This window comes from Passer domesticus, chromosome 5 (genome assembly GCF_036417665.1).
Source record: "Passer domesticus isolate bPasDom1 chromosome 5, bPasDom1.hap1, whole genome shotgun sequence".
Taxonomy (NCBI): Eukaryota; Metazoa; Chordata; class Aves; order Passeriformes; family Passeridae; genus Passer; species Passer domesticus.
Window position 1 is genome coordinate 22,153,026 of NC_087478.1, and position 25,165 is coordinate 22,178,190.

General features: G+C 36.9%; 1 long non-coding RNA gene across 1 annotated transcript; it reads left to right on the plus strand.

The window, feature by feature from the left end:
• The first annotated feature begins 2,033 nt into the window (after positions 1–2,033).
• LOC135301281 (uncharacterized) lies at positions 2,034–6,872 on the plus strand. Its single transcript, XR_010363020.1, has 3 exons — positions 2,034–3,353; positions 3,777–3,884; positions 6,640–6,872. It is a non-coding gene; the product is annotated as an uncharacterized LOC135301281 (long non-coding RNA).
• The last annotated feature ends 18,293 nt before the right edge of the window (positions 6,873–25,165 follow it).

Genomic DNA, 25,165 nt, shown 5'->3' on the forward strand with positions numbered 1-25,165 from the left:
AAGAAATTACATCATGACAATATCATTGTTTTAAAAATAATTTAGAATTTAGGTACATAACTGGTTAGATTGAATAAGTTCTTTGAAAACCCTCAGATTAAAAAGAAAATTGAATCTGGGTGCTCAAAGTAATAGATATTTGGTAACGGATATTGCTATTTTTTTAGAAATGCAGAGAACAGTAAAAATAGGTTAAAATGTTATGGCCTATTCTTATTCCTGACACGTATAATTGAGGAGCCAACAAGGAAGGGATCTCTCCTGGACCTGGTACTTACAAACAGGGAAGAGTTGGTTAGCATGTGAAAGTCAGACACAGACTAGATTGCAGTGCTGAAGCTCAAGATCCTAAAAGGAGAGTAGCGCAAAAGGCAGGTCTGCAATCCTGGCTTTATGGAGAGAAGACTTTGGTCTCTTCAGGGACCTGATTGAGAATCTCATTGCACACAGTCTGAGAGACAAAAGAGGTTCAGGAGAGCTGGTTGGTATTCAAGGATCACTTCCTCCAAACTTAAGAAAGAGTCATACAGACAAGTAGGAAATAAAGGCAGCATGTGGGCTGAGAGGTTGAGCAAGGGGCTTTTAACTGAACTTGCTATATCAGAGTTGAACCCAGGGCCAGGTGACCCTGGAGGAGCTGACAGCTGCTGTCCAGTCTTGTAGGGATAGGGCCTGGGAAGCCAAAAGCTGGCTTTCCTGGAGCTGAATCTAGCAAAGCAAACAAGAAAGGATTCTACAAGTACAGAAATAGCAAAAGGGAAAACAGTACCCCTCTGCTGAATGGGGCATGGAATTTGGTGACAGATAACATGTAACATGCCAAGGTACTCAAAGGCTTTTCTGACCCCATCTTTATCAGTAAGAACTGCATTCAGGAGCAAAAAGAACCTAAGATCACAGGGAAAGTCTGGAGTAAAGAAGAGTTCCTTACCCTCAGTGAAAAAGGACATCAGGGAGTACTTAAACTAACTGGATATAAATCTGAGGTTGTGAAGTCTCTGTTCAAGAAGATATTAAAAATCTGATTGGACATGTTCAACTTGCTCCAAATGAGCCCTCTTGAGAAGAGGTTTGGGCTGGATGATCTCAACGGGTGCCTTCCAACCTAAACAAGTCCATGATTCTGTTATTCCAACTATAAACATCAGATTTTAGGGAAGGTGGATAAAATAAATTTATGTTTGAACTACAGCTGAACTGGTAATGCAAAGGGTTCAGTGCTTGCACAAAGCCACATCTAGACATAGTAGCTTATGTAAATTTGCTGCACCTGACCTGTGTAGGTTTCTGACACAGTCAATGCAAAGGCAATCTTCTTCAGAGATAATGTAGTGTGGAAAATCAGTTGAAAGTGTTGTGACTCCCTTTTGGAAGGATTCTCTTTCTTCTGTGGCAAAAAGGACTTTTAAGAAAACATACAAACCTGTGGAGGTTTTACAGCTGCTCCAAATCAGGGATTTGGAGCTGATACTTTTGAGCTCATTGTTAAATCTCACCAAGCCCCACTTCAGGTCCTTTTTTTGGATCTAACCCAGAAAACTTTCTTCAAAGATTGAATGGCAGATGAGAGAAAACCTTTGAGCACAGTTTTCTCATTAAGCACCAAGCTGACAGAGTTTAAGTTCAGAAATATTAGTCTAATATTCTTTTATCTGCATAAATACATTTTTACAGGACATTTAGCCTTTTTCATTCCCATAGTTCTCAAATAAATATTGAACTTCACAGGAACAGTGAAGGGCTGTTCTGATTGTGAGAAAAGAGTAACACTGAGAGAGTAACTCTATAAATTGAATCTCTCTGACTCAGATTGTTTTATATATATATATGATATCAGGAGCAGAATGATTGACTTTGAAAAAGAGAAAAATATTGAAACAACTTCAGAATATCATAACACTCCCTTGCTATTTTAAATTATATGAAAACTCTTGCTTTAGTTAAGTAAGAAACATGCTTCAATTTTAAAGGTATGCAGTGAAAATGATTAGAAATCAGAAGTTATATCTTATGATGCAATTGTTTCACCCATTTAAAAATATTTTCATTTTTCATTACTATTTCACTTTTCATTACTATTATAGCTGGCTTTTCTTATTGAGCAGAAAAATAGACAAGAAACATTTGGACATATTCCTTTGCTTTGAGCATTTCTGAAACAATTCTGCAGTGAAACATGCATCCATCAACCTAATACTTTTGCAGTCATAATCATCGTGCTAGTCCTACATTATTAAGGTGCCTTTATGCAGTAGTCCATGTACATATTTTTTCTTTAAAATTGTAATTTTTTTTCTCCATAACAGATCTCAAATTATTTTAATTTCCTAGTTTGTCTTTTTTCGTCGTTTGCATGTTGTGGGGCAGGATTTACTTGCCCAGAGACAGTGGTAGAACTGAATAGGGAGTTGAAATTGAACTCATAAGTTAGCTGTGAGGAAGAAAATGAAGTTGAGGAAAGCATGAGTATCTTTAATGCTTTAATGGATTTGTTTTTGAGCTCTTTGATATAGCAGACATGGATTTTTTCTAAAGAATGAGAGTGCTTCATACTGACTCTTATAAAGAAGATAATTAAACCAGAGAAGAATGCAAACCAGTATTCATAAATGCAAAATTTACATGGTGGTCTGTTGCTGGCTGGCAGTCAAGAGCACACATGGCCTAGTTTCCACTGCACTGGCATGGGTCCTCCAGAGAATGTATTTCCTTTGGGGTTTATTCCTGGACTAAGGCCCCTCTTGGGGTGTTACCTGTTCCACTGCAGATCACCTCCTACAGCTCTGGTTGCAGTGATATTTTTAATTGGTGCTCTCTCTCTTTTCCTAAGTATGTTTCCACAGAGGTGCCACCAGCCTGACAGATGGGCTCAGCTGTATCCTGTGGTGCATTCATTGGAAGTGGCTGGAACCAACTGCAAAAGTAAGAGCCCAGTCAGTAACTGATACTGAGTTACAGAATTTAATAGTCAGAAGGGGATGGATCACAACAAGGTGCAGTAAGAAGAGAGGGAAGATGGAGTAGAAAGCATATGAGAGAACAAAAAGACATTAGGAAGGAATTATTTAATGTGAATGTAGTGAAGCACTGGAAAAAGTGGCTGCCCCATCCCTGAAAGTGTTCAAGGCCAGGTTGGATGGGGCTCTGAGCAACATCAGATCTGGTGGAAGGTGTACATGCCCATGGTGGGAGGGTTGGAAGGAGATGATCTTTACAGTGCCTTCCAACCCAAGCCTTTCTATGACATGTGATCTATAAATGCTGCTGAGCCTATCTCCTAATCCTTCCAAAAGGAAGTAGTTGTATACAGAGCTTCATAAATAACTGTGCAACATGGCCAAAGGGCTTCTGAGGTAGGCACAGAATGAAATACTGTGGAGGTTATGTACCAAAGATTCCTCTGTTTAGTTCATTTGTGGAGTTGTGTGTCTCTGAATCATGTTGCAGAATATCAGCACGCTGGTGAATAGCTGTCTAGAGATTCCCCATTGCAATTACATAGAATTGGAGTTTATCAGTAAAGGTCTGGGTGCCTCTATCCTCTTGAAGTCCAGTGTCCATTAATCCTCCTAAATCTGAGAACCTGTAAAAAGCCAGAAGAGACCCCAATGTAAGGAAGATATAATATCACCTTTTGTATTACTAGAAACACAGGTCTCATAGCTTACCTGCTGAAATAGCAGGTATTCAGACTGCTATCTCATTTTTAGAGAAAATGTGGTCTATCAAAACTGCTGCTTTTTCAACACTGCCACTGAATCTGTGTCACTCTGCAGTAAAGAACACATGCTGCACAGAAAGAGCTGGTGCCTTAGAGGGATATCCCAGCATGCGAGCATTGAAGAAAAAGGCGTCAAGCAAGAAAGATTTACTGCATAGCCCTGGTAGGATATAGAATACTAAGAAACATCTCCTGAGAATAAAAATGCCTTTTAGATCCAGTATGTCAGAACCACTTATTGTCAGACACAAAGATAACTTCTAATTATTAAACCTTGTGTTAGTAATTTTCAATTGCTGGGAAAAACATTTACTGTTTAAAACTTCTTCACACATCCTCTTTATTTAAAAAGATGAGGCCTCTGATGAGGCCTTATGCTTCTCCCTTATTTTAACCTCATTTTAATTTATTGTTAGACAGTGGTCAGGATGTGCTCAGAATCACAGTGTCTGACAGAGCTTTGCATTCCTTAGTAGGTGAACTCCACAAAATCAGTTGTAAAGTCTTGTAGTAGCTTCTGATATGACCCTGCGTCATATCAGAAGCTACACAACAAAACAATCAGTCCACATGCTATTCATAATACCCTCTCAAACATAACAATCAGTACAGAGTTGTGCAAAGCTGCTTAAAATAAAAATTTGTATATCATGGAAAGCACTTGAATTGTTTTGTGTTTGCTCTTGAATCAAGTTGACAAGATGACAAAAAGTACTTCTCTTTTTTCCTACCATATCTAGTAATGTCTATTGGACACTTAAAAAAACTAGCAGAAATTACCACTTTCCACAATAATTTCCCCTCAATCTTCTGCCTATGCTGTACTAATCAGGTCACTGCACAGAATACTACAAAGTTTCTACCATGCATCAAGTTAATAAAGGCAGAGTTGGAACAACAACTCCTACGTTTACCTCAGACGAACCTATGAAAATGTTCCGGTGTTGTGTAACCATTTTAGACTGGCTAAAAACCCAAAAACCTCAGAAGTTGTGCAAATACATGTTCTGCCAATTAGCATTTAAGCACAGCAGTGATACTCCAAAGATGCAATGGACAAATGTTATGCTAAGCAGCTTCAACTGCATGTTCAAGAACTCTTTTGAAAGCCTCTTATGCAGCTGCACAGTTTAGAAAAGTAATACAATTAAGTAGAGCAACTGAAGTTTTTCAGTCTGTCTACCAAATTTTACTTTTCAGAATTAAGATGTCATAAAAGTGCTTGAAATCTCAAAAATTTAATGTTTTGCCAATTTCCAAATGAAAATGACAAATATCTAAGTAGAGCTATTTAAATGTCCTCAAGTGACAGGCTAAATTTCGGTCTGAAGCTGCAGAAATATTAACGTCAGCTGAAGAGCATTAATAAAGAGAATGTCAGTGGAATTTCAGCTGGAGTGGTGGTATCAACAGCAGTTTAAAGGTTTTTCTAGTGTGGCCATTTCAGATCTAATACTACTGTAATTTTAATTAATGTAGTTTCAGATTTGTTTTTAAAATTGATTTAAGTGAGCATCATTTGAAAATCCCTTATAGCTATATCTTAAAATATTATTTTGTTAAATATGTTTCTAGGTCACTTTTCTTCCACAGTCTCTACTGCATTAAGTGCAAGAAATTTCATTGTTTCTTTTTCATTATCACATGTGAAATGTCTGTGGATTGTGCTCTATTGATTTTAAGCAGTTTTTCACCTTTGACTAAATTTTCCTGTTCAAAATGCAATTTGCTTTCCTCCATTACTGACGAACAGTTTTACCTTTCAGAGATGGAGAATGGAATAAAGTTGAGATTTTAGGACTAACAAAGAAAATTATTAAATATTTGTGTTATCATACATAAGGTGTGTCCACCTCGTGAAAATATTAAGTTTTTGTAGTTACAAAACAGATTACTAGAGCAACTCAGTCTTCTGAAAAAACAAGCAATTCCTTCCATATTGTTTATTTCCTGTGCTGACCTTCAATGCAGTTGAAATTAGGCAGGCAGGTCCTACCTGTCCTATAGGAAGAATATTCTGGGAGGCTTACTGTCTTTTTATAGTCTATAAAATAACTCCTCCCCATTATAGTTGCAAATATTCCTGATATAGTCCAAAGCACACTCACCACTGTGTAAATAATTTGCAATATGCTGTGGAATAACTTTGGATAAATTTCACCCTGTAATCTTGCTGTCCCTTTTCCCCTTCATTTTCTGCTCAATATTTTTCTTCATGGCAATTTCTTTTGTAGGCTTTTACTAGTCTGCTTTCACGGTGAAAGTACTGGAACTGTACCAGGCTGGTTTCTAAACTCATCTGTCATACCCATTCCTCCAGCTTTATCAGCTGAAGTGTCTCTGTTACAGAGTACACTAGCAACTCATTGGCAGTTGCAGGAAAACTAATCTCAGCCTTGAGTGAACACACCTAGTGATACACAAAACTCTGAAAGAAAAGTGTAGATTGTACAAAAAAAGAGACAAAGACAAGTACCAGAAAGCCTACATAGTTGTAACACTTTTCTAAGCAGTATGCTTAATTTCTGAGACAATTTATTTTTAAGTGGGACTTGCAGGCATCTTGGTTTGGTTTGGATAATAGGTCACAGCTGGATATCTCACTGCCTTCCACAAGTTGCCATCGGCCCTGAGATTCCCATTATTGTCTCCACATCTCTTGGCCAGGCCATCTTTGCCTGTGGCCTGTCACAGCTCAGGCTCAGCACAGCAAGTGGCTCACATCACTCACACACACTTGTGCTTAGTGACACTGATCTTTTATGACAGACACTGAGGAAGAAGGGATTTAACTCTCTTCTCCACTGGAAAGTCCCACAATGATGTCATCAGGGTTGGTCAATGACAGCTATTAACAATTTCCATTGTCTTCAGATGAAGTTGACTCATACTTAGTATCATATGCTTACTCCTTACAGGCACCAGACCAATGAATCCATCCCAAAGGACTTTATTTCCAATTACCTGTTTCTATATTACCATACTGACTTGTGAAGAATTCTCCCTTATGGGAATTCCTCAATAATTGTTGGTTGGGATCTATAAATCTTTCTTCTCTGCAGTGTTATCCTAACTTTTATTATCCTGCTGAGCCTTAACATAAGAAAACAGTGCAATTTGATGTATCTATATTTGGCCATATTCCTCAGTATCCTCCACATCAAAGTTCTTTGTTATTCTCTTATCAGATTCTACTACAATGTGAATAAATCCTGTAATAATTTTAACTTGTCTTGTGTGGTTTTTTATTATTTGATTTAATAGATTTGTTAGAAATACCCTCCAAACGTGCTGATTTTTTTCCTTTTCCATCACTTCCCTTCTACAATTTTTTTACATCTTTGTTTTTAGCCTCCCTTGGCTTCTCCAGATCATTTGCATATTTCATAGTTTTAATACCTTAAATATTTTTACCTGCTTTCCTGGAAATATGACATTTTAGTGCACTCTATGTCCCTCTTTTCAATTACTAACTTGAGTTTTGCTTGTAGCTTCTGATGAACTGCAAATTTTCAATCTTTCTCATAAATTGTAGTTCCTCACAGAACTATCTCCCTTAACCTTAAATTTCTTTCAAAATTTGATTTTCCAAAGAGAAATATTTTTGTTGTTGAATCTCTAAGAAATTCATTGTGCTGAAGACTGAGGGGTAGGAAGGGTATGTATTGGAGGTGGGCATGTGATGATTAGTTTATGTGATCAAAGGCACGTGCCCATGAACACAAAGGAACCCAGAGGAGCAATGAGAGTTGGGGGAACTTCAATAACCTCATCAGAGCACAGGGACACACTGAGATGGCTCCTCGTCAGGAGGGTCACGGGGGAGCCTCAGCCCATGGCCCCAGGGTGGCCACCAACCTAATCCTTCTATGAGAGGGAGTTGATAACAGCCTTTGGAAATATGGGAGGCATTACTAGATGTCAGGAACAGCCTTCTGCAATCAAAGGCAAGGAAAATTTCAAAGAATCTGTCTTGTCCTCTCATTTGCACTCCATTTCTAACTATTTTTCCAGGTGCAGGGATCTCTGTCCCCATGTGCATGTGTGTCTGGGGATTTGAGTGCAGCAGCAGGAATCTCAGGGCCTGCATGTCTGGGGTGGGAGCAACTGGAGAGATCACAAAAGGGGTTCATTGTGTTCAGATGTGTGCTTCAGTGTGTAATCACTGGTGTACATCAAGAGAGATCAGCCAATAAGCAGGAGGTTCAGCAGCTGGGTATCAGAGTGGCCCCAGAGTCTGGGCTGGATCCCGGTGAGAGCAGGGAGTCTGAAAGTTGGCTACCTCAGGGACTGGAGAAACCAAAGAGTCTGAGGTGCCACAGTTTTGAACCAGAGTATGAGGTGGGTTCATAGTTTTGAACCAGGCAGTACAGCATGGCTTTCATGTCTATGTGAGAGGCAGCTGGGACAGGGGTCTGAGGCCAGCCAATGAAGAAGCTGAGTGTGCAAGGATGGTTACTGGAGTAATCTGTACAGTGTGTGGGAATGTGTCAGCATGTCTTTGCACGCAGGCTGGAGTACCAGCAACTGGCATGGGGCTGTGGTCTTGAAGGCTTCTGCGTTCAGGTGCCAGCAGCTGAGAAGGCTGGGATCCAGGGCAGCTACCAGGCAGCCTGAGTGCTTGAGCCCAGCTTCCTAAGGGCTACATGTTGCACATGCCATTTTCTACTAACTGGCTTTCATTGTGATTAGCCAGAAAGGGGGACAGGATGAGTCATTCTGTACTGTTTATGATTTCCTGAGTACTGTGGTTTCTGTCTGTTTTGATCTGCATGTACATGGGTGTATACGTTTGTGCATGTCCTGGGTACATGTGTGTGTGTGCCTGTTGGGAAGCTGGTCTTGGAAGCACAAAACTGCAGCATTTTCCCTCTGTCAGGCTGCCAGATTAGGCAGCTCCTCAAACTATCATCTGAGAACAGCATGTTCTGAGTAGGATTTGCAAAACCTCTTAGTGCATGGTTGAATGAATGGGAGATTTATCATTTGCTTCAACAGGCATGGATTCCAACAAAGGAAGTCTTAAGAGCATAAACATCCCCTGAATCAAATAATTTTTCAAAATACTTTTTTTTTTTAAAAACCACCTGTCTGTGAAAATATACTGTGTGTTCAAGATGTTCAGTCTCTCACATTTACACTGTGTTCTGTTACACTATTTTGGACTTTTCTCTCAGACCTATTTTACAAGCTGTATATAACAGAAAAATTCCTTACTTATCCCAGCATATCTATGAAAGCAGTCAGTTCCTCTGTATTTTCCATTGACTTGACAAAAAGTGTATGCTAATTAAACAGGACAATAACAGGAGCTTAGTTATCTGTGGTTTTAACAGGAATTTTGGTATTATTTGCACTGTGTTTATGCCACATGAATACCATTAGTATTCTCAGATGTTCCAAGTTATATATTTTCCTTTACTTTGTTTTTATCAGCACTAGAAGATATATTGAGAAATGAGATAATGTTTTTTTCAGCAAAGATTAAAAAATAATTTCTCTCCATTTTCTGGAAAACATAAGAATTCTCTATTGAATCACAGGATCATAAAATATTTCAAATTTTAAGGGACTCATAAGGATAATGAAGTCCAACTCTCAGGACTGTCTAAAACTAGAAACTAAAAGCATCATCCATTTGCTCCTTGAACTCTGGCAGGCTTGCTGCCATGACCACTTTCCTGGGGAGCCTGTTCCAGTGACTAAACAATCCTCAGAGATGTTGACATTGTTCAGTGCATCTATAGATGGTAAATCTAAACATGGAAAATCAAATTATATATTAATCAGATCTTTTACAGTGCTGAATATTGCAACACTCAGTTTGTCATTACTGACAGTTTTAAGAGATACTTCTCTCTCTCTCTGTCTTCTTGCACATATATATGCATGTATTCTCCTTGGGGATTATGGTACCCCAAATGATTATTTAAATTTCTTATTTAACTATATAAGATGTCGGTCTAGTTACAGGCATTCTTGGAGACTTCCATTTTCTGTCAATGTGGCAGAGGCTTGGTGTGTGAAAAAAATTCCTAGTTCTAGAACCTCAGAAATATAAGTTCAGGACAACTGTTTTGTTTAGAGGCTGTTTATGCTTTTCATTTATAATTTGAAATATGTATATAACTACTGGTGTGTGTGTATTTTTGTTCCTTACTGGGAATAACTTTGCATGAAATAGTTATAAATATGCAATTCAAACTTTGAAGTGCTTGAGGTATAGAATGTAAGAATTAATAATTTCTAACTGTAGTCTCAGAAGCAACAAATAGTGTTCTCCACTTTGAGTTACATTAGTTTAAGTTCCCCAAAAAGGCTTCAGGAATATTTTATTGAATATTATTTTTTTATTTATGTATTTGTTTTTAAAGACAGCCTATATTGAACATGTTTTGGTTATGTCCAATGTATTTGCATTTGGTTTACTTATATTTTTAAGAATATATTTTTGAGTTCTACATTTGTAAATTACATATCTAGTAAGAAGTTCTGCATTTCAATATAAGCAAGAGAGTTAATATTTTCATTGTTGTAGCAACTTAACGATCAGTGCTTATTACAAATATATATTATTTGAGAAAATAGGTATTCATTAATGTTCAGAAAGTTCTCAAACTTCAAAAGTGTTATATCTCTCAGAACATTCTAATGCCTCTTGAACTGAAAATGAAAAAAATACTTTTTGCATAAGTCACTCTCCTCAGAATCAAAACAAAGGTAACAAAAACCTGGCTGTTAATTTCTGACCTGAATAGACAGCTGAAGGAGCTCGTCCTTAGTTGCAATGGCAACTTGTTCCAAAGCTCTCAAATGTTCAGCTAATTCCACAGCACACATGTTAACTGAGATCAGGGCACGTTATTGATATGCAGCTTTCTCTATGACACCCTTCACTTCCTCACTTTCAATCTGTGTGTCCCGCTCACCAGAAGCAGTCCAGCTGCAGTAGCACAGATCTCCATGGTGTGTACTCTATGCCCAGGAAGGCACACTCAAGCACCTTTGGCTCACAGCACAGCAGAAGGGAGCTGGACCCAGTTAGCTGCAACTGGAACCAAAACATTATGTGAGGAATATTCCACTGAACAGCTGGTACTGAACAAGCCTCTCCCAGGCAGACCCAGGAGATTCACCCATGACTTCCTATTTAACTCATGTCCAGGGAGCATGCACAATCAGAAGTGCTGCCATCAGATCTGACAACTCATGCAAAACAATTAATGCAGGGATTGTTATGGGATGGAGTGCACAGGAGGCCAGAGCTACTACTCAGTGCTGCTGAAGCCAGTGCAGGGATGGTGGTGAGATGCCAAAGATGCTATCCTGCAGTCTGTGGCATGTCAGAGGCATGATCCCAGACTGCTGTCACAGAGTGGTGTTAAGGAGTAGCAAAAAGCACAGATTTTTACTGTCAAGGGTATATAGGTTCATACTGCAAAAAGTTTAACATCTATTCTATACATTTTAAATTTAGATGTAAGATGAAGAATTTGGAACAGGAAGGGTTCTCTTGAAGCATGAAGACCAGTCCCAGCTATTATAGCAGGCCATTGCTTCATCACAATTCCTTTACTAGCTTCAAGAGAGAACTTAATCAGTTTATTAGGTTTGAATTCCCTCCCCTCCCTTTCCTCCCCACCACCACTTTCTCCCTACTAAATGTCACTCCTCTGATGGTTAGAACTGTTGTAATTTACAACCTAATTTAATTTATGGGCAAATTAAATTCATCATTTTCTTATGTCAACACCATCCTTTACCTAAAATAAGGCTTTTTTTACACTTAAGTTTATGCACATAATGTGGGCTGTGGGAAAGTGATTTATCACCTCATTTATATATTTTCTTATCCTTTGCTTTGCAGTTAAAAGAAGGAAAACCATTTTTCTTTTTTAAAGTAGTCAGCCTTTTCCCCACAGGTTTCTAGTAGCATTATTGTGTCAAATGTACTTCAGTATGAGTAAATATTTTCAAAACATGGATGGCCAGTACTGCATACATGACTAGTGCTTTCTGCATATGCATTTTTTACACTTGCCTCATCTGAAAATGCCTTTCCTGGCTGCCATACATACAAAACATAGGTATTTTAAAATAGTGCTGAAAATTAGAGCAGATTGTTATGGCAATCTGCCATTCTCTTTGATAATCCCTGCCTAAGTGTACTTTATAATCCTTGTCTTTTCCAGTTTACATCCATTCTTTCTGAAAACAAGAATTCCTAAATTTCTTTATGAAATGTCATGTGAAACAATGCCAAAAGCCTTACTTACATCAAGATATTTGACATCCACTGCTTTTCCAGGATTCACAATGAGTGTTACCCTGTCATAAAAACAAGTAAGATGGGTTTGACACTTCCTCATTTGGGCAGATCCATGTATGCTCTCACTCATCACCTTTGTTCTCTTCTAGGAATTTACTGAATTGTTTGATAACTTATGCAAGTATTTTTTCTAGGAGCTGAAGTTCAGCTGTGGATTTATAAATATCCAGATCCTTCTATTTTTTGCTTTCAATATATGGGTACCACACATTTGCCTCTCATGCCACTGTCAAAAACTGCAAAGTCATTACATACAGTTTCTATTTCATCTTTACTGCCATCAAAGAAATAAACTTGTTGCCAGGACAGATATATTTAGAATCTGATGCAAAACTACCTGCCTGATAACACTGGAAAATGGGAGAGAGAAGTTAACAGAAAAGCAAAAGATTTATTCAAGGACAGAGATTTCAGAAATGAGAGGTGTATGGCAAAAATGTTCATTATTTTCCTTAAAATTACTTTACAGGGAGAATTTGTAGCAAAACATTGTTTCAAATGGGGTGCCAGTATCTTACATATACATGATGAAATCAGTGTACCTCTGAAAATGTTAACTGTAAATGAAAATATTAAGCCTGTTAGGACAAGATTAACAAACCTTAAATGTTATTACTGAATGACACAACATCTTAGCAAATCATGAGCAATGCAAAATAAAAATATTCTTATGTTTGAAATAAGAAATAGCAGGCAGAGGTACGTGTTAGATTGTTAATCACAAAGTCCTGAGTAGACCTGTGAGGTGGACAGAAAATCTAACAGACTCATACAGCAGTGGACACAATATCTTGCTTCACAGAGGTGAGTGGTGATTGGCTTAGTGTTGTACAACATGTGGTGAGCCAGTCAGCAACTGCTGTAATCACTAAAACATAGACTGCTAGAGTATGGTGCAATTGAAAATTTAGAAAAATGAATAGCAGGATCAAAACTTTCTTAAAATATCTGTGGGATCATGTCTCACAACTCTCTTGAAAAGTGAATTAAGATATTTTATTCCAAGAACTAATAACTGGATATAATAAAGTCTTCTAGAGCAGCTAAATTCCACCATTTATGTGGTTTTTAGCTGCTCTAAAAGTCCACCCAGCCTTAGGATTGTTGTGTTTTGTGTTAATGAATCACTGGATAAAGTCCACAAACCAGATTAGGTGGAAATTTGTGTCCATGATTCCCTATTCCTTTGAGAGAATCCAAACTACTTGTTTACCAACTCATACTACCTCTGACTCAGTGAATTTTAGATGATTTTCTTTTCTTATGGTATTTCAAAGAAGAAAAAAGTGTAATCCTTTTATCATAGCTGTAGGACAGGACTAGACTTTGAATATTCTTGGCAGGAAAGTTTGAATTTGTTGTTTCTTGGGAAGAGAAGCTAGCCAGAGTCATCTATGAAAGGCTGATGCCATACACACATTTTTATTGAAAACACTGGCTGCGATTTCATCCATGTTTACTATTTGCACTCAGAGAATGTTCAACAGGTCAGTTCCCTCAAACCTGTGGCAAAAAAAAACCCCTAGTATGTGGATCTAACTTTTATAGGGCTCAGTTGTGAGGTAAATGGTGGTGCTGTGCACAGAAGCTCAATTCTGAGTATTGATATGGGGAACTTGGGGCCAATGGCAGCAAAACGAAGGTTTTTTTTCTGATTTGCAGTTGGTGCTTATCATTGCAATTAAATTTTAAATTTTAATTTAAATTTTAATTTAAACTTTAATTTGTGTGTAACCTTTATTGAAAATAATCTACCTTTCACTTACATTCTTCTACATATAAAAAGTTTAAGGTTGCCTGCAATCAACAGAGTTCACTAGTCTTGAAGTAAGACTAATATACCACTAAAAAATTCATTTAGGCCAGCTGTGTTTCTGTGACCAGCAACTGGAGTGGGGCAATGACTCAGGGCATACATGTCCACATGTTGACAACTGGAAATATTGGAACCCAGGATCAGCTACAGGTAGTCACAGACTGAAATGTTATGGTTCGTGGCTCAAACATTACTGGGGGGACTTTTGTCCATTATGGCAAAACTTTATAAAGAAGATGCAGCCACCAAAGCCCACCCCTCCCTGAAGATGCCTCCAAACCGAAACTTTGGGTTGTGAATTAAGCTATGTAAGGGAACTTGAGATAAGATAAAAGTGATACTATTGTTCAATAATCTCAGGTCTAGGGAGAAGGAAACAAGGCTGAAAGGGAAAAATACATCCACAAAAAAAGCCAAACCCAGCAGCTGTCCTGAAAGTCATCCCTGCCTGGGTTCGGGGTGGGGAAGGCCACAGACCACAAGCCCATCTGCTGAGGCCATGTTTGCATATACTCCCCCACAACCTAGGGGAGAGGAGGAGAGTTTTGGGTGTGTGGCATAACTTCTAGTCAGAGGGAGTGAACACCCATCCTCCCTTACACAGAGTCTCTTACAAGAGACTGCGTAAAACTGCCCCCGCCCCAGGGGAGGTGCCTGGGCATTCCCACTTGCCCAAATGTATATTAATTCACTGGACTCTGGTTTTGCAAGGGCACCCTCACCACCAAGAAAACCTGATGAAGAGGATCAATAGGATGCTGTTAGTATCCACAGAGTGGTTATATTTTCTACTTAATCTGTCTCTGTCACTACCTTTATCTCCCCCCACTCTTTTTCTATCCCTTTCACAAACACTCTGTCTCTTTCAAATTTACTGTTAAATAAAATTAATACTATTGACTTTGGCATATAGTCTTGTTTGCATCTTAATCCGGGCAGAAGCATCACTCTAAAAATTTTAATAACTTTAACTCAACACTGGGCAGGCCAAGTGAATGCAGCAGCTGGATGTACAATGTATATTGTACATATGGATATATATTTCTCATCACTGGACCTCCATCCTATCCAGCCAGAGAGGGAAGGAGGGTGCTGGTGCACCTTGTTCTCATGTGAGTGCTCTGTGGATATATACATTTATATCTATGGATATAAATAGCTATGTATGAATGTATATGTAGGACATCTATGGGCTCTGTGTGCATGTATACCTGCTTAGAATCTTCAGCCTTGCCACTGTTTGGAAATAACAGCACTGTAGTGAAATAATTTTCTTTATTGCCTGTATGTTTAAATTGTTTTTCTTTTTAATAGGCCAGTTAATTATGGTTACATTGCTCGCCTAACTATTTTTTTCCCTAAGGCAAAGAAAGTAAGTAACAAAACCAATAGAGCTTCAACTCTGGATCTGCATTAAGAGAGCTGTTAAAATTTACTTTATTTCTTATTTTTTCAGACCAGTAAATTTTGGAACAAAGTATTGCTTGGCACCCAACAAAACCTTTTCATCTTTTCCTTTTAAGCCCAACCTAAAGATCGTCTGTGCATTTGTAACACAAGGAGGGAGATAAAGAGTCCCTCATTTAGCTCATTTTTCAGCTGCATAAGTCAGTTTGACTTGTAATGATATTGTTATTGAATAAGAAAACCAATCTTTGAATTGTGCTGATGAGAAATTATATTTTGTTACATTTTCCACATGATATTTTTTTCCCCCTAGGTTGTGCAAAACTAATAGAATTTAAGTAGAGGTCAATTATTTTCCAGTTTACTTCCATTATTTGGAATATATGTTTTTATTTAAAAAAAAATCTGAATCATTTGATATAATTATTTTCCCAGTAGATGAATGAAAATTCTTAATGATATATGAGACTGCAGCTCAAATATTACAGGTCACTATGTTCATTCATACATCTGTTTTTATTCATATGTGCAATGATCACAATAGATTATATGGAAAGAGCAGAGACTGTATGGAATTCTCTGAACAAACTCAGATCACAAAGATATCCCAATTTGAGAGCCCAAAAGAACTAGTGCTGTAAGAAGAACTCAAGGGATAATGCATTATTACAATAGCAAGTACATTCAAATGAAATTGGTTCTTGGTACAGCCACATTCCTTCACAGAGCTGCATGAGCAAGGGCTCATGATTCTCAGCACCCTGGAGGAACCAAGAAATTCCCTGAAAGACAGTCCTTAAAACCATCCCGCATGTTTCACATGTCCTTCTACAAACTGTTGGTAGATTTCAGCTATTTTGCATGTTACTTTACTCATATAGGAGTAATAACATATTCCGATTTTTCAGGATAATTTCCTAAATAATTATCCTTCCTTGGTTCTAAAATCAAATATTTTTCTTGTATTCTCTATACATGTACCTAATTTACTTTTTTTGCTCATCTGAGTAGTTCATGATCTCAAGCTAATTGTTCATAAACAAACCTTAATTGCCTCATTTTTCAAGCCATTGCTCAGCATTGCATTTAAAACAGAGATACCAGTTGATATCCATCTCCTGTATTCTGTTCAGTTTCCCTGTCTGAAAAAAAAAATTGTTACATATCTGATTTTATACAGATCTGAACAGGCATCTTGCAAAAAATCTGTAAGCACTTGAATGTTTTCATTACCTATTGAGAAAAAATTTTCTTAATGAGCACCATCACCTTTCTATTGTTTGATTTCAAAGGATGTGTCAAGCGTTGTTACCCAATACAACAATAAACTAATTTTTCTGTTCTTCATGGCAATAGATAGTGTAACTTATCTGCAAATAAAGGACAGTCCAAAGCAGTTTTTTGTATCTGTATGTATTTAAAGGAATCAAGCAGATAATGGGGTTTTGACTTATTCTCCCAGAATTCTGAGACAAGGCTCTCTGCAACTTCTCAAGGAGCTTGTGTATCTCTTTGCACTGGGTGTGTGTGGTGAGGTGCTGGCCAGGGGGCTGCAGGGCAGTGTCTGTGAGGAGGGGCTGGGGCTGCCCAGGGTGCACATGGATGGCTCCAGCCAGCTCCGGCCAACACACACAGGGATAGAAGAGCCTCACGGCCACAGTGACGGCTCCTCTGTGATACTGTATTTGAGAAAGGGCAGAACACCAAACAGGGAGGGGAGGAAGGAGTAAAAGTAGTGTAAAACAGCACAAGAAACACTGAACTCAGACGAGCAGGGTGAGGAGCTGCTCCATGGCAGAGTGGTTGGCTATTCCCTTCCACCAAAGGAAAACCTACTCTAGAGAAGCAGGTTGCAGCCAGTGGAAGAACTCACACTGAAGTGGAGGAAAGGTGTGAGAAGGTGGGAATGTCAGAAAAAACAGCTAAGTATAGACCATAGGGTGTCCTTCCTCATTTTTTGCTTGCTGAAGGGAACCTGCAGGGATAAAGAGAGGGTTTGGAAATAAGGGGTGAAGTTAAACCTGGCAATGCAGGAGAAAAGGATTTGTGACCTTGTGCATGGCCTTATTGGACCTCATGAGGTTTCCACTGGCCCACTTCTTGAGCTAGTCTAGGTCCCTCTGGACCTAGATGGCTTCCTATCCTTTAGGTATATCAGTTATACCACTCATCTTGATGATATCAATCCATCCATATGTGGATTTGATAGGAAAGAGGAGACGTCCTTCTAAGTGTGTTTGTGAAGTCTGGCACAGTGTTTGCATCTGAGTTGTCTGAAATTGGTTAGATTTTTTAGATTAAAACATTTTTATTCAATTAAAATTTATATTTTAATACAATTACAATTACAAAAATTCTTATTTTTATAAAGTACTTTCTAAAATTATTGAACGATGTATCTTTTTTACTTCAGAGGCTGGGGAAAAAATGTGAACTCCCTTCCCTTCCTCTCTCCCTCCCTCCCTCCCGCCCTCCCAACCACCCTTAGCTAGTATAGAGCTCTCCAGGGAGTCACTCCTACCTCTAAAATAGTTCAACCCCTTCCCTGAAAAATGGAAAGAATAGGATAATTGTCATCCTAGAAACCTTTTCTATTCACAGATGGGCTAGATTTGCCCTTACACAAATTTTTCATCCTTGATGTCAATGCAGTTAATCATTCTCCTACCCACTATCGCAAGACTCAAGTTATTTTTAATGGGTTGTACTTCCTACTTCTTAGTAGTAACTATTCAAAAAAATTTGCTCCTTGAAGTACTTAGAATTGCTAGCAGTAAGTGGAAGATTCAAGAACAGGACTTGTCTTAGCCAATAATCTGAAACAGTGTCCTTTTTTCTTCTCATACTTCTTTTTATTTTGACAAACACACAGTTTATCATAGTTGCATGTTGCTGAAATGGAAATTAGCAAGCAGTTAGTTTCTGTATTTGGGAGTTGAGCTAAAGGTCTTTGGACTAAATAGAAATGTACAATTAATGTCAATGAACAAAGAGCCATTGCATAGAGCAGAGGGAAAAGACAAGTCTGACAAACATACTAAAATTTAAAGAAATCCAGCTTGGTTGCTATGCTTTGTCTACCAGGCAGACAGAACTAATTCCACTGCTGTCAGTTTGGCATTTTGTAGAGCTGTTTTGTTGGCTTCTGAAAAGGAAAAAGAAGAAAATATATTTTAATGAGTGTCTGCTATGTTGTTAAATTAGAGGTAGTAATCTTATAATGGAATTTGTATTATTTTGGTAATGGTCATCATTTAAGTTCTGTTACTCATCTTTCTACATGTTGCTTCTACAAGTATTTTTGACATAGATCCAAGAGGACCATGTTCTGGAAATTCCTCTAAAACCAAATAAAGATTTAATTTCCATTAAAGAGAATGAAATACAGGTTGGAAAGAAAACCTCAACATGCCAACAAAACACTTTAGCCCCTTCCAGAAGAACATGTAATTATTACGCATCTGAAAAAGGAATAAGGATCATTAGTGAAGAACTCACTCATACAACAGGTTTCTTACAGCAAGGAAAAGAAGCATATGCTAGAATAAATTTCTGCATAAACTGTGACAATAATTTGAGGACTGATGATTAAAGGAATTGGAAGAAACCTAATAATTGCAAGGCGTTCAGATAGTTAAGACAGATGTATTTTATTAAACAACTTTTTTTTTTTTCAAAATTTTAAGATTTTTGAAAACTTTTACAGGAAATAGAGAAATTGATGGTACATATTTACCAGGAAATTTGTAATACCATAACAGTGAATCAGCTATCTCAATACATACCTGATCAAGCTGGCTTGTGCAAACTTACCAAGGCTAGGCATCTGTAGGCTCATGGGCACCATCATGGTCTGCAGAGTCACTGTCAAGCACCTGCTCCAAGCAGATGAGACTGTCTGTGCTAGCCATCCATATCCTGATGCCATCTCCTCCTCTGCCAGTTCTGCTGCAAAGTAGTTCTTTCCTGCTTCCAGAGCACCACCAAATGTGATTCTGAAGATTATTTTTTAAAGTACTCTCAAGGACAAGACAGCAAAGAAGACCAGAGTAGTCAAAGATATCTAAACAACCACAGATAACTCCTAGAGAAACTCAGGAAGTACATTGCCTTTTGGAAAAGCAATAAAAGTTTCCACTCAAAATCCAGTCTCAAAACATCTACATTACTTTAAGTTTTATTCAGTCCTTCCAAGATCTTTGGATCTTTGCAGAGTGCTTCCTTCTATGCTCGTTCATTTTTGCAAGTATCATTGTGAAGGCTTTCCTTTGGTAAATTTCTGGATTTCTCAGTCAAGTGATTATTAACAGACTTGAGAGACTTGAAGTCTTTCAGCAGGTGTTCTGTTGCTGCAACAAAATCTTCCCTGAGAAAACTGTGTTTCTGCTTCCAGCTCAGTCATTGAGATAAGGGGCTGCAATTTCAGAAGTAACAACAATGTTTTGTTATTAGCTCTCTGCTAATAATCTCTCCAACCCCAGAGAAAAATAACAAACAGACAAACATCCTCAGTGGAAATCCTTCTATACCCCAATGAAAACAATTTATATACAGAATGCACACACATAAAAAAAGGAAAGATAGTATGCATATATTAGAATCTATCATGTAATCTATTAAAAACTCATCCGAATACAAATTCTGAGTTCTTCCATAAAAATTTTTCAACACTAAATCTGGAAAATATAGATAGCAAACATTTGTCACACTTGTTCTAAGAAAACCTATACAGAAATCAGAGAGGAAAAAACCTTTAAGTTTGATCACATTTCAACAGAAGGTAATACAAACTGACTTCATACTTTAACTGTCATATATATGGCATTTCTAAAATACTAAATAAATTATTTTAATTTTAAGTAGTGTCATGATTTTGTAAACATATAAATCAGCTACAAATTTTGACAGACAGAAAATCATCAATGCTAGAAGTCTTTTTAGAAAAAACACTAGTGAATGTAGTAGAATGATTATTTTTTTTCAGAATTTCAATTATTTAAAGCCAAGGTAGTCCCATGAGATGCAGAATGAGTGACAGCTGATTTCCTCCACACTATATTTAGGTCTCCTTAATAAGTCCTGTGGTGCAATAGTGGCCTAGCTGTGTCTTTTATTTTTTAGTGTTCCTGTGTCAGGATGCATTACTGGTACCTCAGAGAATATACATGTTGATTTTTTTCTTGGCATCATTCAGTGGGCCAAATTCACTCCTGCTTTTCCTTATTTTGGTCTCTATCCTCCACTCACCTTGAAAATGCTACAAAAGACATAAAAATCTTTTGTCTCTGAGATTTCTACCTCTTGATTTGCTTAGAAATTGCCCAATTAAATTATATGGGGAGATACACAGTCAGCACAATTTAATACACTTAATTTTCTTAATAAATTAGGCATCAAGACTCCACATCTGATTCTTTCTCAAAACATTGCCTCACATTGTAGGGTTCTGAATTTCAGTTTATCCAGAATAAAGAACCAAAAAAGAGATCAAGAACAACTTGCTGTTTGAAAACTATGGCAAATAGTACTGCTCTTTTGTACATTTTTATTGGTCAGAGAATTTGACCTTTTTTTTAAACTCCACCCATTCCGTCCACTATGGAACCAATTTGGTTAATTTTTATGGAAAGATACCAGATATTTCAGAAGCAATTTGGTTTTTAGCAGGATGACCTGGCATTTCTGATGGCTATATTAAGAAAAACAGATCTTAATTCAAAGATACACAATCATTTTTTCACTGCTTTCAAATTATTTACTTCTAAGTGTAGTCTAAGAGAACATGAACTCAGCTCAGTTTAAAGCTACCACATCTTCTGTGCATTCTATCTTGTGCATGGTCTAGGCAAAGTACTTCAATAAAAGTTCAAACATGTTGGAAAAATGAAAAATTTGCTAGAATTGGCAAATTAATTTTCAAAGAGAAATTTGAAAATAGCCTTGGAATAAAAAACAGCAGTGGTGTGTGGCTCATGTGTGGTATGAAATAAAAGCAAAAGTTGACCTTAAATGATCATAAATTGCATAAGTAAAACTGGAATAGGCAGAATTTTAAAGTGAATCTTTGTAATGCAGAGCTTGCTCATCCATTTTTCTAAGCAGGATTTTAACTTTCATATTCATACATCTTTCCAATACTGAGCACCTTTGGAAATGCAGCTGATTCTGTGCTCTGCAGATTAGCATATTTTGTATTAAGAAACCTACTTACAGACTTTTGGGCCATTCTCTCTAATTCATGTTCATCTCTTTCATAGAGCTTTGAGGACAGAATGGCAGAAAGACAGCTAATCCTATGTGTCTTTTCTCTTTTTTCTTTCAGTGTTTGAAAGAAAAAATTCTTGGTCCCTCATTTAGATACTTGCTTGTCATTTCTTTGTGTCTGTTTTCAGGAAGTATTGTAGAGACTTGTAATCTTTATAATCTTCAGAATAATGAGGATTTAAAGGATTGTTCTACATTTAAAGTCTAGATAACATGCTCTTTTTTTCTTTCTGGCAGAAAAAGAAACAGAGATAAAAAAAAGAGTGAAGATTTTATCTGAATAGTCCTTTAATCTTGTCTTTATGAAGAAGAAAAAAAAACCCAGAAAACCACCTTAACTACTTCTGTCTCCTTTTTTTTTTATCTCAGGAAGAAAAAATGACTGTAAAATCCTACCATTCAAAAGGTACTTTCACATATTTAAGAAGCCTAAAAGGACAATCTATACAATATTCCTTTCTGGCAATCTTCACTCTGAAAGGTTAATTTTTTTTTTTTTTTTTTTTTTTAAGATATTTGCCTTCTACTCTTCTTAGATAGAGTAAACATAGTTAGAATGGGATTGTCTTTACAGGCTTTCTTAACTGCCCCTCAAAATCATTGCCTTCCCATCACAACTTGATGGTACAGAAAATGGAGATCCCTCTTGACCACACTTTCTAGCATAAATTCTGCACTAAGTTTTCCTTGAATTGAGATCTGTAAGAGAACAATATGGTTCCCATACTTGCATTATCTCACTAAACACTCTTTCAGCCTTGTCCCTGTGATACCTGAGTGTACAAACGTGGGTGTCATTGTAATAAATAATATCTGTTGAAATATTTCAATAGCTGAACCTTAGGAGGGGGTAAAAATTCTGTTTTTCCACATCTAAGGCCTGATGATGTACAACACATTTGATGCTGACCTGAAATTACATTTTTTTAACTTCCTGGGGTACACCTCTTCATCTCAGCTCACATGCTCAGAGATGACTACATGAGCCAAGCTTGGTAGGAGGCCATAATGAGAACAGTCACCTTAACTATGTTCTATTACACAAAAGAAGTTGCTACGTCTGAAAGAATCACAAATATGGTATGCTGGGTGAGTTATCAGACTTAGAGAAACCTTTTTTTTACTACTTTCAGCCTGTTGGAGTTATAGAGATAAAAATTTTAAGAGTAAAATTCAAGACATGGTTTCTTAGCTAATCTTTGCTCACAATTCTCCAGTGGTCATGACCACATAGCTTCACCCTTCCATCAGACTTGAACTAAATCACTGTCAGGAGTTCTGAAAAGTGGCAAACAATAATTAATTTTGCACTGAAATGTAATCAATTTTGCTATGAAATCAAGTTAGTGCACCAAGCAGTTTTTGGGGCCCGTGAGCATTATTTTTCCATGAATATAAAATAAAATTTATTATAGTTTATGATAAGAAAACTCCTTATGGCAAATTATGGAAAATCTTAATCTCATAATTCCTGTATACAATAGAAAAATACTTTTATTTTTGGATATTTTTGTTTCACTGAATTGGGAAGAACTTTTGGTTTTGGTAAAAGGCTAGATAAATTCACTAAATGATTGGTTTTAAATAATTAACATTTGTTAAAGTCTAAATTATTTTTTCTTTTCATCATAATAGCAATAATTTAGGATTTAAGGAAGTTAGTATGTAAATTAAATAAAATTTTAAAATCCTTACCTCTAGTATAATATCATTATGCCCTGTTATAGCAGCAGACATGGATAAAAGAATCAAAGAAGTAACATTTATTTCATGTCCAATTATGTAATCTAATCTCATGAAATGTGGTCTAAAATATTCATAATTAAAGGCTCTGGATAACTTTTAACATAGTACCAGCACTTGATAGACTCCTTCATTGCAGAATACTTTTCTTCTTGATAGATCCAAATGCTGTATTTGTAACTCTCTTTTTTCTATTTGAATGTGTATTTGTTCAATAAAGTGAACAAATATATGCAAAGAGTAAAAATAACAAAGGATGGTGCACATGAAGGACACTACTACAGCAGTTTCCTCTCAAGGTCCGTATTAAGTCTCAGCATTCCATGAAGTCTAAAATAAAAGAATAGCTGCTCACATGTATTTGACCTTAAGAGGAATCTGCAAACGCAGATGATAATAATCGTATAAAATATGTAATAGTTTTAATGAATGAGAGTTTAAATGAACCAGGAGATACTAAAGATGAAATTCATCACATTGGCATCAGCTTTAGGGTACCACCCCTAGAGTTCCATTTAGCTCAATAAGAAAGAAATTAATGATATAGATTAATATATAAAGAAAGTAAATTGAACTCTTACTCGTAAACACTTGCACCATTTGTTCTAATAACTTGCTTTCTGCAATTAGAAAAGCCAATTTATGGAATTTTATGCACCCAAAAGCTCTAAATGAGGCTTGTGAACAGGTATGTTTTCATTTGAAAGTAACTGAAGAGGAAATTTATCTTTAAAGATATAAAGAGGAAATTTATCTTTAAATGTGAGACATAATTTTTGCAATTCCTGCTACTTCAACTCCTTTATATAGTATTACCTGTATAACCTGCATTAAAACTAAGATGTTGTGTTTTGAAATTTTGTTAGAGCTTCACTTGTGAGACAGCAAATATCAGAAAGCTACAGAAAATGTACAGAAAAGTATGTGTTTCACATACTCAACAAATCCAATCTTGTTACAGTGGAATAAGCATGCTTTACTGCTGTGTGCTTTCTTATGTCTTTCAAAAAACATTATTTAAGTACAGTTTCAGGAGTTTAGTATTAATAAACAACTTTCATATTTCACTTTTACCTTGTGGTTTAACAATTTTTGGAGAGGAAGCTGAGATGACTATTAATGTAATGATTGCAAAATTCTTCTGAATGATGAAGGATATTGTAATGTATTGAAGAGTTAATACAGAAGACTCCTGATTTAAAACCACAGATTAGATCCTCTGGTGAAATTGAATTAACAGCTTAAATGATGTTCCAGTTCAGATTCTCTTTAGCACATTTATATTTTGTGTGTGGAGTGGTACTGATCTTTTCAAGTTTAGCTCACCTAAAAGGCACAGTCTAGCCTAAGGTAGCTGGACTCAGATCTCAGGGAAAAGAGAAAGGCACCAAGGCACCGCAGCAGATAATTAATTCTGTCTTAAAACAGAGCACTAAGGTAAGAGAAATGACAGTGTGATCTATAGGTGTGCCCCAGGGGATATTCTGTAATGAGACTAATAACCCAGCAGATCTCACAGTACTCCATGATGAGCTAGAGACTCCTCTAGAAAATCACTCAGAGCATCCAAGTTAGGCTGCAGAGTAGCCTCTGCCTTTCCATTGGCTTCAGAGATATTAAAGAGCCAAAAATGGACTCCTGACAAATCCTCTCCTTTTCCACTGGTTTTATAAGATAGCCTTGGTGACTAATTAATAATAGATATTAATTTTTTTTGAAAGCTAAAATTAGGAGGCATGAATCTTGACCACAGTTCCCATTTACAGAAGGTTTATATTCCAGTTGTTACTCTTTCCTATGTATAAACATCATAGAATGAACCCAAAGTTTTTAATTATAGCTTATATCTAAATTTAAATTCTGGCTAACTTACTAAAGCAAAAGA